At 43.3% G+C, this 19,740-nt stretch overlaps 1 long non-coding RNA gene across 1 annotated transcript in view; it reads right to left on the reverse strand.

Moving 5' to 3' along the window:
• The window catches only part of LOC149465217 (uncharacterized), a 242,689-nt gene that overhangs the window by 169,886 nt on the left and 53,063 nt on the right, over positions 1-19,740 (reverse strand). Inside the window, exon 4 of the long non-coding RNA XR_016312236.1 lies at positions 12,761-12,867. This is a non-coding gene — a long non-coding RNA (uncharacterized LOC149465217). The remainder of the gene's footprint in view (positions 1-12,760; positions 12,868-19,740) is intronic.

Consider the following 19,740-nt stretch of genomic DNA (forward strand, 5'->3'; position numbering starts at 1 on the left):
GGATTTGAGCACAGGTATATCTTATTCCTATTGCATAGTGCAGGTCATTGACCAGACTCGAACCTGTAGCTCTTTTACAACTTGTGCCCATTTCCCCGTAGTGCCACTATATCCATTGAAGAATGCTATAAGCAAGTACCGTAAGTATTTTGATTTTGTAGGGACTGGCCAGAGAGGGATTACTTTGACGCAGTTGGCCAGCTTAAACATGTATTGCAATGTATGTGATCTAAAAATCTGTTTTTATGCAAAGTTTGCTAGAGTGTATAGCAATGTGGAGAGGGTTCATTCAAAAATGTTTTTGTATTTTAACTGCAGTCTGTAAAAACTGAGATGGGAAGGCAGCGTGAATATTTTTCAAGAATATTGATTATCTTCAAAGCCCTGCTGTAAGGAGCGCAATATCCTATTTTATTGCTACCAATGGAGTCACTGCAAGTTATAACGATGTGAATTATAGATCCAAAAAGTAATCTGATGGCCTTACGGGTCAAAAGGATTTTATTTCCTATTGGGTCTATACTTTAGGTGTTTTCGCCTTCCTCTGGTTGACAAGACGGACTGTAGATCCAAGGGGTGGTCAAGTTGCCTTAGGGGGCCAGGAAGGAATTTTCTGGAGCTATGCCCCAGAAGGGTCTTTTGCCTTCCATTGGATAGGTGTGGGTCAATATTGACTTGACATCGTGTATGTAATTGTTAGTATTACTAATAAAGCTAGTGCCTGTCTAGGCGTTTACTTGTGTATTTTTTTAATTTTACTTAATTTTAGATTAGGTACCTGTTCCTTTAGCTGTGATCACCCACACAGAAAATTGCGCTGGATGTGTGCGGGTGCCATTAATCCTAATGGCATGCTGCACACACTGGAAATCGCTCCAGCACTGGGAACTGCACTGCACTTGCAGTTCCCATGCGGACTGCGGTTCCAAAAATGGAGCTGGAACCTTTTCCCTGCATTTTAGGAGGCACTGCAGCCCATTCAAATGAATAGACTGTTGTGCCTGTACCAAACGTGGTTCGCAGAGCCACATTAGTGTGAACCTAGCCTTACGGTAACAGTTTGGGGGAAAACTAATGTCATCTGTGTGATCTGAGGCTAGTTGCATTTTTTTTAAATACTAATTGTATATGGTCCAGATAAAGCCATGTCTCTATTCATGAAGAATCTAATTTTGTCCGCCTGCACAGACAAATTTTAGTTAAGGGAATTGGAAACCTTCCCTGAGCTCTGGCTCATACTCCAAGGACAAAAGGCCTTTGTAGGGGACTACATGACTACTATGCAACAGAGATGTCTGAGTTACCCAATACAGTGGTTCAGTGGGGGTCCATCAGATGCCGACTACCCAACCGGCCCAAGCACAGCCCAGTCATGGGTTTTCCCGATGCATAGTGCAGACCCAGCACCACTACCGGCAAGCGGACACTCCTTCTCCTGACCACCACCAGTCCCCTGCTCGAGCCACTGTCCCTACTTCTTGTTTTCCAGGCCACTGGAATGATGAACTTGTATCTAGCACCCCCTGGCAGCAGTTGATAAGCCAGTTCCTGGGTTGGGGATTTGTGTAGACAACTTTTAGCTAGGGGGATTGGAAACTTTCCCTGAGCTCTGGCTCACACTCCAAGGCATAAAGGAGGAGGGGAATGGTTCCGGGTGTGTCTGCAAAACGAGCTTCCTTCTCTCCTAAATCTGCTGACAATCAAATCATCGGGCGGCTTGGTTCCCAACGGAATGCCAAATTGATTTATTCATGATCTAATATTATTTTAATTGATTTCCAATTAAGGATTTTTTAATTTTATTTAACAATTATGTATTTTATTAACGTTTAAATAAATATTTTTTAAACAATCAATTAATTATGTATTATTATTTAAGTAATTATCAATTAAATCTGTATTTTTTTTATATAAACAATTAATGATGTAATATTTAAAAAAAAAACATATTGGTCAATTAATAAAATAAGAATTAATTGTGTATTATCAGTTTATTAACAATGAATTATTATTTATTAACATTTATTTATTTTTAATTAACAATTACACACACAGGAATGACTGGAAAAAACCCCAGAACTAGCAAGTTTCTAGAGGAGTTTTTTAGCTGTAAAAATGTGGCAAAACATGGTAAATTGCCACAAACTGGTGTTTTTGGACTTTTTTGACCAAAAAAAAGGGGTTTTTTTGGTGAAAAAAAACAAAACGCTAAAACGTGAAAAACTTCCATTTATAACGTGACTACACAGCTAACGTTACCGGCATTATTAATACGCCCCGTGTGCATGGAGCCTAAAGCTCCGCCTGGTTTCAGCCTGCAGGGGAAAAAGTGACAGTTGTCTTTACATCCAGAGGTTTGAATTTAACTGTTTATTGGCTGGAGATCATACTTATAATTACAAGGGGGCAGTGTGCTGCTTGAGCTGATAGATGTCTGTACATGCAGTATATACTATATGTATATAAATATATCCGTGTGTATGTATGTATGTATATATGTGTGTATATATATATCCGTGTGTGTGTATGTGTGTATATATATATATATATATATCTATATAGTTTACTGTTTGAGCTGTGTGTACATGCAGTATATACTATATGTATATAAATATGTGTGTGTATATATATAATTATAATACAGGACTTCTATAGCGCCAACAGTTTGCTCAGCACTTTACAATATTAAGGGAGACAATACAGCAAAGGTACAGTTCAATACAAGTGGGTTAGGAGGGCCCTAACCTGATTACAATCTATATATACACACTCACATATATATATATTTATTTCAGGTACTTATATAACGCCGTCAGTTTACACAGCACTTTTAGATATATATTGTACATTCACATCAGTCCCTAACCCTCAAGGGGCGTACAATCTAAGGTCCCTAACTCACATTCATACATACACATACTAGGGACAATTTAGACAGGAGCCAATAACCTACCAGCATATCTTTGGAGTGTGTGTGTGTTTGAGGGGGGGGGGGGGCAGCAAAAATACAGCATAACTGCACATTTTTGCACCCCCCCCAACTACAAGACTAAACAAAGCTTTAACTTGCAAACCTAAGACTAAAACTCCCCCCCCCCCATTAGATAGCAGCCTGGGGGTGTGTATATATTTGTACATATATACACACATTGGGGGAGATTTACTAACACCGGTGCAGCCGTACATGGTGACCAATCAGCTTCCATGTTTTAGCCCGGGTTCACACTGAATCCGACTTTGAAATCATGCGACTTCACTTGAATTCTCACAATTTCAGAGCCACACGTCACTGCGATTTCAGGGGAGTCTTGGCTGACATCTGTGGGACTTCATGTACAGATGCCTATGCAAGTCGCACCTGAAATCGCAAAAAAAGTGCAGGAACCTTTTTTGTTTTCAAATCAGCACTGCAAAGTCGGAGTCACACTGATTTGAACGGCTCCACAGCCGACAATACGGTGCGACTGTCAAATCGCATGACAAGCCGCACCGGAGTGAACCGCTTACTGTCAGCTCAACTGAACAAGCTGCGGTTAGAAGCTGATTGGCTCCCATGCAGAGCTGCACCTGATTCTCAGTGCTCCAGTTGTAGTAAATCTCCCCCTTTGTATATGTATATAAGTGTATTTTATTTTATTTCAGGTACTTATATAGCGCCATCAATTTACACAGCACTTTACATATATATTGTACATTCACATCAGTCCCTAACCCTCAAGGGGTGTACAATCTAAGGTCCCTAACTCACATTCATACATACACATACTAGGGACAATTTAGGCAGGAGCCAATAACCTAACAGCATGTCTTTTTGCAGTGTGGGAGGAAACCGGAGTACCCGGAGGAAACCCACGCAGTCACAGGGAGAACATGCAAACTCCAGGCAGGTGGTCAGGGTTGGGATTCAAACCAGCGACCCGAGTACTGCCAGGTGGAAGTGCTAACCATTTAGCCACTGTGCTGCCCTAATATATATATATACACATACAGTATATAGGTGTGTGTATACTGTATATATATTTAAAATTTATATATATAAAATATACAAAATACATCCCGACCATAACATTCACACTGCAGTCTTTGTTTTTCTGACTCCCCTCATATCATAGTTTTCTTGTCTGTTGATCCTGCCAGCAGAGCAATTATTTTTTCACTTCCTGTAACAGGGAGGTATATACAGCTAAGATACCCAAATACTATACACAACCAGGACCCTCCAATACTATATACAGCCAGGACCCCAAATATATACAGCCAGGACCCCCAATACTATATACAGCCAGGAACCCCCAATACTATATACAGCCACAACCCCAAATATTATACACAACCAGGACCCTCCAATACTATATACAGCCAGGATCCCCAATACTATATACAGCCAGGACCCCAAAAACTATATACAGCCAGGACTCCAAATATTATATACAGCCAGGACCCCCCAATACTATATACAATGAGGACACCCAAATACTATATGCAGCCAGGACCCCAAATACTATATGCAGCCAGGACCCCCAATATTATATACAACCAGGACCCCCAATACTATATGCAGCTAGGACCCCAAATACTATATACAGCCAGGACCCCCAATATTATAAGCAGCCAGGACCCCCAATATTATATACAGCCAAGATCCCCAATACTATATACAGCCAGGACCGCAAATATATACATCCAGGATCCCCAATACATAATGCAGCCAGGACCCCCCAATATTATATACAGCCAGGATCCCCAATATTATATACAACCAGGACCCCAAATATTATATACAACCAGGACCCCCAATACTATATACAACCAGGACCCCCAATATTATATACAGCCAGGACCCCCAATATTATATACAACCAGGACCCCCCAATATTATATACAATCAGGACCCCCCAATATTATATACAGCCAGGACCCCCAATACTATATACAGCTAGGACCCCCCAATATTATATACAATGAGGACCCCAAATATTATATATAGCCAACACCCTCCAATATTAGGTACAGTCAGGACCCCCCAATATTATATAAAACCAGGGCTCCCCAATAGAATATACAGCTAAGAATCCCTATTATAGACAGCCAGGACCCCCAATATTAGGTGCAGCCAGAACCCAACAATATTGTAAACAGCAAGGACCCCCCAATATTATTTACAGCAAGGAACCCCCGATACTATATACAGTCATGACTCATGACCCCTAACATTATATACAGCAAGGACCCCCGAATATTAGGTACAAACAGGACCCCCCAATTGTACATACCCCACCCTCGCTCTGCCTCTCATGTAAACAGCAAGCCGTTTCCTTCCTGTCTCCATGGCACCGGCCAATCTTAGGCTCCCGGTTCAGGAAGTTGCTCGGCGGCCATCTTGAATAGGGGCACCGTCCCTAAAACTACTATTAATAACCCCGGGTTTATGGCAGGGGAATGGTTCCGGGTGTGTCGGTAAAACGAACTTCCTTCTCTCCTAAATCTGCTGACAATCAAATCATCGCACGGCTTGGTTCCCAATGGAATGCACAATTGACTTATTCATGATCTAATGTTATTTTATTGATTTACAATTAATTATGTCTTTTTTTAATTTTTATTTAAATTATGTATATTATTATTTCATTATCAATTAATTCTGTATTTTTTAAATATAAACAATGAATGATATAATATTATTTTATTAATTGACAAATATGTTTTTTTTTTAAATAAGAATTGTTTATTATCAGTTTAACAATTAATTATTTATTAACAGTTATTTCTTTTTAATTAACATCTATACACACACACACACACACCCCCCCCCCTCATGGGCATGGTTGTTGCCGTAGCAACCTGGAAGCCTAGTCATGTGACTGATGACATCACAGTGCCCATCAGCTCTGAACTGCCAGATCACATTGGGAGGGAGAGGAGTGTGCATCTAGTTTGTTGTTTGGGAGCCACAATGAGACTTTACCTGTTTTTCGCGTACATTTTTTTGGCCGTATTCATCGGATCGGCCAGTAAGGACAACGCATGGGTAGACGGTAAGATTATCATATACTTCTATTAGCAGGGATCAGATATATTCCATTACATGGGTGCAACAATGGGCCACACTGACAGTTCACAACACGGGGCGTTTTTACAGCGGATGTTTTTGGGCTTTTGACAGTTTTTTCTACAGCCGGTAACCCCCCAGCATGTTATCCTATGTGTCTGTTCACACATAGACTGGAATGGCTGGAAAAAAACCCAGAACTAGCGGGTTTCTATAGGAGTTTTTTAGCTGTAAACATGTGGTAAAACATGGTAAATAGCCACAAACCAGTGTTTATGGACTTTTTTTTTACCAAAAAAAATTTTTTTTTTTGGTTAAAAAAATCAAAACGCTAAAATGTGAAAAACTGCTGAAAAACTCCCGTTTTTAACGTGACTACACAGCTAACGTTACCGGCTTTAATAAAACGCCCCGTGTGTATGGAGCCTAAAGCTCCGCCTGGTTTCAGCCTGCAGGGGAAAAAGTGACAGTTGTCTTACATCCAGAGATTTGAATTTAACTGTTTAATGGCTGGAGATCATACTTATAATTAGAAGGGAGCAGTGTGCTGCTTGAGCTGATAGATGTCTGTACATGCAGTATATACTATATGTATATAAATATATGTGTGTATATATATAATTATAATACAGGATTTCTATGGCGCCAACAGTTTGCTCAGCACTTTACAATATTAAGGGAGACAATACAGCAAAGGTACAGTTCAATACAAGTGGGTTAGGAGGGCCCTAACCTGCTTACAATCTATATATACACACACTCACATATATATATATTTATTTCAGGTACTTATATAGCGCCATCAATTTACACAGCACTTTACATATATATTGTACATTCACATCAGTCCCTAACCCTCAAGGGGTGTACAATCTAAGGTCCCTAACTCACATTCATACATACACATATTAGGGCCAATTTAAACAGGAGCCAATAACCTAACAGCATGTCTTTTTGGAGGGTGGGAGGAAACCGGAGTACCCGGAGGAAACCCACGCAGTCACAGGGAGAACATGCAAACTCCAGGCAGGTGGTGCCAGGGTTGGGATTCAAACCAGCGACCCGAGTACTGCCAGGCGGAAGTGCTAACCATTTAGCCACTGTGCTGCCCTAATATATACACACAGTATATAGGTGTGTGTATACTGTATATATATTTAAAATTTATATATATAAAATATATAAAGGTGGGGTGTCATGCAGTGGGGGGAGGGGGTGTTAAAGGGGAGAGTCTAAATTATAATGTTACGTTCTTCTTTAAACTGTACAAAATACATCCCGACCCTAACATTCACACTGCAGTCTTTGTTTTTCTGACCCCCCCCCCATATCATAGTTTTCTTGTCTGTTGATCCTGCCACCAGAGCAAATATTAGCAGGTATATACAGCTAAGATACCCAAATACTATATACAGCCAGGACCCCTAATATTATATACAGCCAGGACCCCCCAATACTATATACAGCCAGGACCCCAAATATATACAACCAGGACCCTCCAATACTATATACAGCCAGGACCCCAAATATATGAAGCCAGGACCCCCAATATTATATACAATGAGGACCCCCAATATTATATACAACCAGGACCCCCAATACTATATACAGACAGGACCCCAAATATATGCAGCCAGGACCCCCAATACTATATACAGTCAGGACCCCCAATACTATATACAGCCAGGACCCCCAATACTATATACAGCCAGGACCCTCCAATACTATATACAGCCAGGACCCTCCAATACTATATACATCCAGGACCCTCCAATACTATATACAGCCAGGACCCTCCAATACTATATACAGCCAGGACCCCCAATGTTATATACAACCAGGACTCCCCAATACTATATACAGCCAGGACCCCCAATACTATATACAGCTAGGACCCCCAATATTATATAAAACCAGGACTCCCCAATACTATATACAGCCAGGACCCCAAATATATACAGCCAGGACCCCCAATATTATATACAGCCAGGACCCTTCAATACTATATACAGCCAGGACCCCCAATACTATATACAGCCAGGACCCCCAATACTATATACAGCCAGGACCCCCAATACTATATACAACCAGGACCCCTAATATTATATACAACTAGGACTCTAAATATTATATACAGCCAGGACCCCCAATACTATTTACAGCCAGGACCCCCAATACTATATACAGCCAGGACCCCCCAATATTATATACAGCCAACACCCTCCAATATTAGGTACAGTCAAATAGTATATACAGCTAAGAATCCCTATTATAGACAGCCAGGACCCCACAATATTGAAAACAGCCAGGACCCCACAATATTGTAAACAGCCAGGACCCCCCCCAATACTATATACAGCAAGAACCCCAAATATTATATACAGCAAGGACCCCCCCCCAATACTATAAACAGCAAGGACCCCCAATCCCTATTATAGACAGTCAGGACCCCCAATATTATATACAAACAGGACCCCCCAATATTAGGAACAGCCAGAACCCCACAATTTTACATACCCCTGCCCCACCCTCACTCTGCCTCTCATGTAAACAGCAAGCCGTTTCCTTTCTGTCTCCATTCCCACGGTTCTATCAGGAAGTTGCTCAGCGGCCATCTTGGTTAGGGGCACCGTCCCTAAAACTACTATTAATAAACCCGGATTTACGGAAGGGGAATGGTTCCGGGTGTGTCGGTAAAACGAGCTTCCTTCTCCTAAATCTGCTGACAATCAAATCATCGCACGGCTTGGTTCCCAATGGAATGCACAATTGACTTATTCATGATCTAATGTTATTTTATTGATTTACAATTAATTATGTCTTTTTTATTTTTATTTAACAATTATGTATTATTATTTTAACATTTAAAAACATATGTTTAAATGCTCAATTAATTATGTATTATTATTTCATTAATTATCAATTAATTCTGTATTTTTTTAACAGAAACAATGATATAATATTATTTTATTAATTGACAAATATGTTTTTTAAAAAATAAGAATTAATTGTTTATTAGTTTATTAACAATTAATTATTATTTATTAACATTTATTTCTTTTAATTAACAATTATTTACACAAACACACACACACATACACACAGGCATGGTTGTTGCCGTAGCAACCCGGAAGCCTGGTCATGTGACTGATGACATCACAGTGCCCATCAGCTCTGAACTGCCAGATCACATTGGGAGGGAGAGGAGTGTGCATCTAGTTTGTTGTTTGGGAGCCACAATGAGACTTTACCTGTTTTTCGCGTACATTTTTTTGGCCGTATTCATCGGATCGGCCAGTAAGGACGACGCATGGGTAGACGGTAAGATTATCATATACTTCTATTAGCAGGGATCAGATATATTCCATTACATGGGTGCAACAATGGGCCACACTGACAGTTCACAACACTAAAGCTCCGCCTGTTTTCAGCCTGCGGGGGGGGGGGGGGGGGGGGTGACAGTTGTCTTACATCCAGAGGTTTGAATTTAAACTGCTTAATGGCTGGAGATCATACTTATAATTAGAAGGGAGCAGTGTGCTGCTTGAGCTGATAGATGTCTGTACATGCAGTATATACTATATGTATATAAATATATGTGTGTATGTATGTATGTATGTATGTGTGTATATGTATATAAATATATGTGTGTATGTACATGTATGTATGTGTGTGTATATATATATGAGTGTGTGTGCTGTTTCAGCTGATATAAATCTGTCTGTGCGTGTATATAAATATATGTGAGTATGTATGTGTATGTAGTATATACTATATGTTTATAAATATATATATATATATATATATATATATATATATATATATATATATACACACACAGACTTCTATCAGCTCAAACAGCTATATATATAATATATATATAGTGCTGTTGGAGCTGATAGAAGTCTGTATGTGTATATATATATATTTAATACACACAGGCACACATCAATTAATAAAATATCATTATTTGTTTATAAAAAATAATACAGAATTAATTGATAATTAATGAAATAATAATACATAATTAACTGTGAATTTAAAAAAAATACATAATTAATTGTTAAATCAATAAAATAATATGTTTGTCAAATCAATTGTGCATTCCATTGGGAACCAAGCCGCACGATGATTTGATTGTCAGCAGATTTAGGAGAAGCTCCTTTTGCCGGCACACCCGGAACCATTCACCTTCCGTAATCCCGGGGTTATTAGTAGTAGTTTTGGGCATAGTGCCCCTAACCAAGATGGCCACCGAGCAACTTCCTGATAGAATTGGGAGCCTAAGATTGGCCGGTGACATGGAGACAGGAAGGAAACTGCTTGCTGTATACATAGAGTATGGGAGAGGGTGAGGGTGGGGCGGGGTGTAAAATTGTGGGGGTTCTGGCTGTACCTAATATTGGGGGGTCCTGTATGTCTGTAATAGGGATTCCTAGCTGTATATAGCATTGGGGGGTCTTAGCTGTATTTACTATTGGGGAGCCCTGGTTTTATATAATATTGGGGGTCCTGGCTGTATATAGTATTGGGGAGCCCTGGTTTTATATAATATTGGGGGTCCTGGCTGTATATGGTATTGGGGGGTCCTGACCGTATATAGTATTGGGGAGCCCTGGTTTTATATAATATTGGGGGTCCTGGCTGTATATAGTATTGGGGGTCCTGGCTGTATATAGTATTTAAGGGTCTGGGCTGTATATTGTACTGGGGGTCCTGGCTGTATATAATATTGGGGGTCCTGGCTGTAAATAGTATTGGGGGTCCTGGCTTTATATTGTACTGGGGATCCTGGCTGTATATAGTATTGGGAGGTCCTTGCTGTATATAGTATTCGGGGGTCCTTGCTGTATATAATATTGGGGGGTCCTGGCTGTATATAGTATTTGGGGATCTTAGCTGTATATACCTCCCTGTTACAGGAAGTGAACAAATAATTGATCTGCTGGCAGGATCAACAGACAAAAAAACTATGATATGGGGGGGGGGGGGGGGTCAGAAAAACAAAGACTGCAGTGTGAATGTTAGGGTTGGGATGTATTTTGTACAGTATAAAGAAGAGTTTCAAATTCAAACAAAGCCTTAACTTGCAAACCTAAGACTAACCCCCCCCCCCCACTAGGTAGAATCCTGGGGGTGTCTTGGCTGACATCTGTGCGACTTCATGTACAGATGCCTATGCAAGTCGCTCCTGAAATCGCAAAAAAAAGTGCAGGAACCTTTTTTTTTTAAAATCGGTGCAGCAGTGCAAAGTCGGACAACAGTTCCACGGCCGACAATACGGTGTGACTGTCAAATCGCATGACAAGTCGCTCCAGATGAACCGGGACTTATTGTCAGAGCTTAATTGAACAAGCTGTGGTTAGAGGGTGGGGTGTCATGCAGTGGGGGAGGGGGTGTTAGAGGGGATAAAGTCTTAATTTTAGTGTTAAGTTCTTCTTTAAACTGTAAAATATACATCCCGACCATAACATTCACACTGCAGTCTTTGTTTTTCTGACCCCCCCATATCATAGTTTTATTATCTGTTGATCCTGTTGATCAATAATTTTTTCACTTCCTGTAACAGGGAGGTAGCCACCCCCCCCTCCATGACATGTTTTTCTTGCCATGCATGTTACTGTGTGATACAATGGATTCCAAAAAAAATGAGGGGTGCTGTTTAAATTCTTCCATTCAGTTATATTGCTTTGGGTTTCCAGAGCGCAGACAGCTGCTCCCCCCCCCTTTTTTCCTTTCTTTTGGGGTTAGCACCCCATATATGTCCAGTGGCACTGTCTATTAGAAGTAATTTTATTATATATATATATATATATATATATATATATACACACACACACATACACTTTTTTTTGCGGGGGGCCGGGTTAAAAATGTTAAAATGTAGATAATAAGTTCCATGTGTTGTAACCATTTACTTATTCTTTTATGTTTACAGACTTTTATGGCGATTTATTACAACGAGAGGAGGCGGATAATGCTCCGTCTGACACGTCGAATAAGGGGCAGTCAGGCGGGAAGAATAACGCTCAGTCGGGCGGGAAGAATAACGCTCAGTCGGGCGCGACAAATAATGGCCAATCCGGCCAGACGACCATTAAACAACCAGAATCCACGACAAAGCCAGCTGGTAAGTAAATTGTTGTCACCTTCAAGAAAACTGAAGGAAGGCTCATGGCTCAAGACTTTCTGAAGGCTCCAACGTGCAGTGAGATCCTTCCAAAGCAACCAGTCAGATGTCAATATTACTCCGCCTTCTTTGGATGGCTGATGCTGATTGGTTCCTTTTTGGCTTTCTATTCAAATTTAGAAGTATATCATATGCTTGACCTATAATAATCTTTTTTTTTCTCTTCCTTTAGAAATGTCAACCAGATACATCATGGCGTTGGTCATCTTGGGGACCCTCAGCGGCCTGTTTTTACTGCTGATACCCTGCTGCTGTTTGAGTATCCGGGCTTGGTACGTATCTATCATTAATTACAGAAATTACTAACCTAGAATCATAAGGGGGTCTGTTTTATAAAGGTTTTCATATGACTTTCACATATTTTTCCATTCGGACAATGGGTGACAGTTGGGTGACAGTTGGGTGTAAACATTTAAAAAATAGACCCCAAAGTGAAGGTAAATCCCCAAATCTATTTTTCGGCACTCTGTCTCACTCTATACAGTATCGTTTTTTTGGGAATATTTTACAAAGTGTCTTACCTGGAGACTCTGCCAGTAGATTCATTGTAATGGGCCAAGCTGTCCACAAGTCTCAGTCTCAGCTACAAAATGGTCAGGGCAGCTCTCAATCAACCAGCAGGGGGCACCTGAAAAATGTCAGTCAGGAAAATACCATGTTTTGGACACTAGACGGAGCTGACGATCATAGGAAATTGACATATTAAGCAAAACATGGTCAGAATTCATGATAACTAGGTGAATGCTTGTGACGTTCATTCACTGAATTTTTATAAATATATCTTGTAATTAGCAGCAGACTTTTTTCCTTCATTTTTCATTTGGCGACCCAGCCAATAATACACCTTCTGTGTTAGGGTGACTACGTGTACTCCTCCACTGTATCTATGGAGGAACAGCCTTGTCACCCTAAAACGGGACTACTAGACACTTCCCCTTCTGTTCATCTCCATAACACAGGGAAGGCATTCTGTAGTCCACAGGGAGATTCGGGAACAATGTAACTGATAAGAAGAGTTCAGTACTGGAAGCTATAAGCTCACAAGATTTCTGACAGGATCAGTACGTATATTTATGCATTCACTGAACAGATATAAAAAATAAAACCCCTCCAAGGGTGTTTTTAAGAGACCAAAATGGTGCAAATATAAGAAGAACATGGTTAGGGGTTACATGCACTTTAAGAAAAACATGATGTTCTCCATGTAATATAATGTTAGCACTTACCCAATGATGGAGTTTTTTCTAACAATTTCTTATATCTTTTTTTTTTACAGTCATGCGAAGAACGCAACATTGGATCGGATTTTACTAACACTGGTGACAAAAGGACAGAACCTTAATGTAGGTCCTGCCGAGCTGATGGAAGTTGTTGTCACCGACCCTTGTCCTCCAAGGGTACAGGCAAAAGGGTACCCCGCTGCTGCTCAGGAACAGTGGGACCCCGCTGCTGCTCAGGAACAGTGGGACCCTGCTGCTGCTCAGGAACAGTGCGACCCTGCTGCTGCTCAGGAACAGTGCGACCCTGCTGCTGCTCAGGAACAGTGCGACCCTGCTGCTGCTCAGGAACAGTGCGACCCTGCTGCTGCTCAGGAACAGTGGGACCCTGCTGCTGCTCAGGCCAGTTCAGGTATAAAGAGTTTTTTCTCCAACTTGCTGCCTTCACTAATACCAGCAAGAAGGAGATCCAAGGAAAGCCCAGACCCGGAGAATCCAGAGGAAGAAGACCAGGAACCTGCTGCAAAGAGTAAAACTGGACAACGTGGAAAATACAAGACAGGAGGAAAGAGAAGTGGAAGAGACAAGGAGGACCCATCAGGTTCCATCAAGACCCCACATGCAGATGAAGATCACCCACGTGATGACACAAGGCCTAAAGTCCCTGGGAAGCCTCCAGTCCCATCAGGATCTGCACAGCCTTCAGTCCCACCAGGTTCTAAAGTGCCACCAAGGCCTTCAGTCCCTCCGGGATCTAAAGTGCCCCCAAGGCCTTCAGTCCCACCGGGATCCAAGATGCCCCCAAGGCCTCTAGCCCCGCCGGGATCCAAGATGCCCCCAAGGCCTCTAGCCCCGCCGGGATCCAAGATGCCCCCAAGGCCTCTAGCCCCGCCGGGATCCAAGATGCCCCCAAGGCCTCTAGCCCCGCCGGGATCCAAGATGCCCCCAAGGCCTCTAGCCCCGCCGGGATCCAAGATGCCCCCAAGGCCTCTAGCCCCGCCGGGATCCAAGATGCCCCCAAGGCCTCTAGCCCCGCCGGGATCCAAGATGCCCCCAAGGCCTCTAGCCCCTCCGGGATCCAAGATGCCCCCAAGGCCTCTAGCCCCACCGGGATCCAAGATGCCACAAAGGCCTTTAGTCCTACCTGGATCCAAGCTACCACAAAGGCCTCTAGTACTACCGGGATCTAAAATGCCAGCAAAGCTTTCAGTCCCACCAAGGCCCAATTTGCTGCTAAAGCCTCCAAAATCGGCTATGAAGATGCCTAAGCTGGCCAAGGTTAAACCCCCGAAGCCAAGCAAGCCTACAAAAATGAAGAAGATGAAGAAGAGAAAGTAAAAAGGGCTGTTGGGGTATTGTCACAGGCTGATGACCCTAGGCTCCTTTTTTTCCTCTATATGCCTTCGAATCGATGCTGTATACAGGCATGTATATACGCCTTGTACTAATGGAAACCTTAAAGTAGAGCTTAAGGTAAAAGATAAAAAATGGGCAGACAGACCTACCTACCTGTCTGCCCCTGTATAGTGAGCCGTGCAGGCGCAGCTCACTGTACAAATTTGGCAGCGCCGAATTTGACAGCGCTCCTACGCATGCGTGGGAGTGCCATCATCCTCACCCAGCCAATGACGAAGACAGCCGCCTGAAGGTGTCAGCGGTCAGCATATTGCTGAATCGGAGGTAAGTATAGTTCTGCTTTAAATGGTTATTGTGCGCGCACAAAAAGTGGAGTGGGAAGGAACAAGAAAGTGGAAAGAAGGAGCACAATATCATATTTTATCAATACCATCGGAGTCTTTGCAAGATATAACAATGCGGATTGTAGATCCAGAAAGTAATTGGATTGCCTTGGTTGCACTCTCCAGTTTCTTCGAAGAGCCAAACCCTTCATTTTTTAAATTATTTTTTACAATTTGTACAGTTTATAGAATTGTATTTATTTTTTGCATAATGTTATTGTTGGGGGGGGGGTGCTTTAGTGAATTATCAGGGGTCTACACAGTCCCCTGATGTCTCACCTGTCTGACCCCTGATGTCTCAGGGTTGAAGAGGTTTAAGCAGGTGGTTCGGAGGTGATACAATTCCTCCTTACTATCTGTCTAGTGCTAAAAAAAACCTTCATTTTTTAAAATTCTTTTTTCATAAGAGGCATGGCGAGTTTTTTGAAGTTGTATTGTTTTTGTCATAATTTTTCAGAAAATGAAAAAATGTAAAAAATTATTTTTACAATAATTTTTTACAATGTATTTTCTTAATACATACTGTCACCAGTGCAGTACAGCGTCATCATATAACTGGCATGGCGGTGATCAGGGACACTGACTGGTGACAGTATGGGGAAAAAAAATGTAATTTTTTTAAATATTTATAATTTTTTATTACATTTTTTTATTTTAAGATTTTTTTTCATATTTCACTTTGACCAATGTAGTACAATGTTACCATAGTAACATTGTACAACTTTGGGGAAGTGATCAGTATTTCTTTTTTTTTACACAATTTGCTTATAGCAAAGAATTACTTTGCTATAAGCAAGCATTTACCTGAATGACATCGATTCATTCACGGCTTTTTTTTTTTTGTGCTTAGCTGTGATTTGGCCACGGCTAATCACATGACACAGCTGGGCTGTGATTGGCCCAGCTTGTGCATGTGATTGCTGTGACCATTCACAGCTAGGTACACTAGTATACAATGGATGGCGTGAATGAAGCCATCCATTGTATACAACTGTCATGTGACCTGCTGTGATTGGTCACAGCAGGTCACGTGGTACCGGCAACGGGGCCGGTACATAGATCTGTCAGATAGATCTGTACATAGATCTGTGTGCCCGGGAGGACGCCATATGGCATCCACCCGGAACGCTGAGGGATTTTGCCGGCCGCCAAACAGCCATTGGCCAGGGGGCAAAAGGTTAAGGAAGCAGGTTAAGCCGGGTATAGGGATATCCTCCCTCTGGATGGGTGGTGCGTCAGGCACTTCTGGGTGATTTATGGATCCAGTAACCAGAGGTCCCCTTTAAGGGATGAGTGGGTGAATCAAATCCCCCCACTAATCCCTTCTCCTTGCATAACCCCCCCCCATCCCTGCTTTTAGCACAAATCCCCCCTCCTAGCACAAACCCCTCCAATGCCCCCTTCGAGCACAGATCCCCCTGCTAATCCCTCCCTCCTAGCACAAACCCCACCCCATCCCCCTTTCTACCACAAATTCCCCCCCCTCCTAGCACATATACCCCCACTAATCCCTTCTACTAGCACCCCCCCCAATCCTCGCTTTTAGAACAAATCCCCCCTTCAAGCATATATTCCCCTGCTAATCCCTCCCTCCTAGCACAACCCCCCCCCAATCCCCCTTTCTACCACAACTCCCCCTGCTAATTTCCCCCTCCTAGCACATATCCCCCCACTCATCTCTTCTCCACTTCGGGCTGGACACCGGGCTGAGGCACTTCGGGCTGGACACCGGGCTGAGGCACTTCGGGCTGGACACCGGGCTGAGGCACTTCGGGCTGGACACCGGGCTGAGGCACTTCGGGCTGGACACCGGGCTGAGGCACTTCGGGCTGGACACCGGGCTGAGGCACTTCGGGCTGGACACCGGGCTGAGGCACTTCGGGCTGGACACCGGGCTGAGGCACTTCGGGCTGGACACCGGGCTGAGGCACTTCGGGCTGGACACCGGGCTGAGGCACTTCGGGCTGGACACCGGGCTGAGGCACTTCGGGCTGGACACCGGGCTGAGGCACTTCGGGCTGGACACCGGGCTGAGGCACTTCGGGCTGGACACCGGGCTGAGGCACTTCGGGCTGGACACCGGGCTGAGGCACTTCGGGCTGGACACCGGGCTGAGGCACTTCGGGCTGGACACCGGGCTGAGGCACTTCGGGCTGGACACCGGGCTGAGGCACTTCGGGCTGGACACCGGGCTGAGGCACTTCGGGATGGACACCGGTCTGAGGCACTTCGGGATGGACACCGGTCTGAGGCACTTTGGGCTGGACACCGGACTGAGGCACTTCGGGCTGGACACCAGACTGAGGCACTTCGGGCTGGACACCGGTCTGAGGCACTTCGGGATGGACACCGGTCTGAGGCACTTCGGGCTGGACACCGGACTGAGGCACTTCGGGCTGGACACCGGAAGGAGGCACTTCGGGCTGGACACCGGATCACCAGGCGGAGCAGGGATTAGTGGGGGATTTGTGCTAGGAGGGGGAGGGGGATTTGGAAAGGGAGAGGATCTGTGCTGGGAAGGGTACTTTGGAAGGGGTTTTGCTAGGAGTAGGAATTTAGGGGAATTTGTCATACGAAGAGGATTGGAGAATGGGCATTTGGATAAGGGGGGGGATTTATGCTAGAAGGGGGGATTTTTGCTAGAAGAGGGGATTGGGGGGATTTGTGCTAAAAAAGGGGGATTGGGGGGGTTGTGGTAGGAGAGGGGATTAGTGGGGGGATTGTGCTAAAAGGGGGGATTGGGGGGGTTTGCTAAAAGGGGGGATGCTAATTATAAAGCAAGGAATTTTTTTCCCTTTTGGGGCTGCTTCAGAAGGGTTTTTCGCCTTCCTCTGTATAACATTGTGGATTGTATATCCAGGGAGTAATCCGATCGCCTTAAGGGGTCAGGAAGGAATTTTTCCCCACTGGGGCCAAGCTTTAGAAGGTTTTTCTTTTTTTTTTTTTTTTACCTTCATTTGGTTATATGTGGGTCGGCAATGACATCACTCGATACTTTAAATTTTTAGTGTTTCTATCAAAGTTAGTGCCCATCTGGGCATTTACAAAAAAAAAAATAAATCACTCTTGTGTGTTTTTGACCTATACGGCTGTAAACCTATTTTTTAATCTTTTTATTATATCTGTCCGTAATGGGACTCAAATGGTTTTTAACTTGACTTACATTTACAGCAATTTTGGAAAAAAAGCAAAGTTGCACTTACCCCTATAGTTGTCTTCATAATTATTAGAAGACAACAACCCCTCCTAACACAAACCCCCCCAATCCCCCCTTCGAGCGAAGATCCCCCTGCTAATCCCTCCCTCCTAGCACAACCCCCCCCAATCTCCCCTTCTACCACAAATTTCCCCCTCCTAGCACAAATCCCACCACTAATCCTTTCTCCTTGCATAACCCCCCATCCCCGCTTTTAGCACAAACCCCCCCCAATCCCCCCTTCGAGCACAGATCCCCCTGCTACTCCCTCCCTCCTAGCACAAACCCCACCCCCATCCCTCTTTCTACCACAATTTCCCCCCTCCTAGCACAAATACCCCCATTAATCCCTTCTGCTAGCACAACCCCCCCAATCCCTGCTTTTAGCACAAATCCCCCCAATCCCCCCTTCGAGCGTAGATCCCTCTGCTAATCCCTCCCTCCTAGCATAAACCCCCCCCCAATCCCCCTTTCTACCACAAATGTATATGGTCAAGGCACAGTTTTGAGGTTAAATCCCTGTCCATCAAAGACCCATGTTTAATCTGAACATGACCTGTCCTTAAATGTTTAAAGACTGAAGCTCAAGCTACATATGGTCCCTCCAAGTACCCCTTCAATTACCCCTTAATTTAGTCCTTATATTAGTGCTTAAATCAATCCACGTGCCCCAGCGGAGTCCAAGTAATGCCAGACTAAGCTGCATAGAGGACCTTGACTTCTGTCTAAGTGGAAACTAAGCCCTGCCTGTTATGGTGCTAAAACCCACCCCTTGATAATGAGCCGTCCTGTGCCAGAACTTTAGTGGCAGTGGAGGCTCTAGTATTGGATAGTTGAATGACAGGGGGTGGGTTTAATGGTAAACCTAAGTTGTGAACTGGCCAGAGAGTGATAACTTTGATGCAGTTGGCCAACTTAACATGTGTTGCAATGTATGTGAACTAAAAATCCCTGTTTTTATGCATAGTTTGCTAGAAAGGGGAATAGTAGCTGTTTTGGGGAGGTATTTAGAATTTTTGGTGCTAACGTGGCACACCCCTTTAGCACCAACCAACCAGGTTATAGATATGTTTAAGCTATTGGGATTTGAGCACAGGTATATCTTATTCCTATTGCATAGTGAAGGTCATTGACCAGACTCGAACCTGTAGCTCTTTTACAACTTGTGCCCATTTCCCCGTAGTGCCACTATATCCATTGAAGAATGCTATAAGCAAGTACCGTAAGTATTTTGTAGAGTAGGGACTGGCCAGAGAGGGAATACTTTGACGCAGTTGGCCGGCTTAAACATGTATTGCAATGTATGTGATCTAAAAAGTGGAAACTAACCCCTGCCCATTATGGTGATA

Source organism: Staurois parvus, unplaced genomic scaffold (assembly GCF_062004578.1).
Source record: "Staurois parvus isolate SC_StPar_1 unplaced genomic scaffold, SC_StPar_1.0 ptg000140l, whole genome shotgun sequence".
Classification (NCBI taxonomy): domain Eukaryota; kingdom Metazoa; phylum Chordata; class Amphibia; order Anura; family Ranidae; genus Staurois; species Staurois parvus.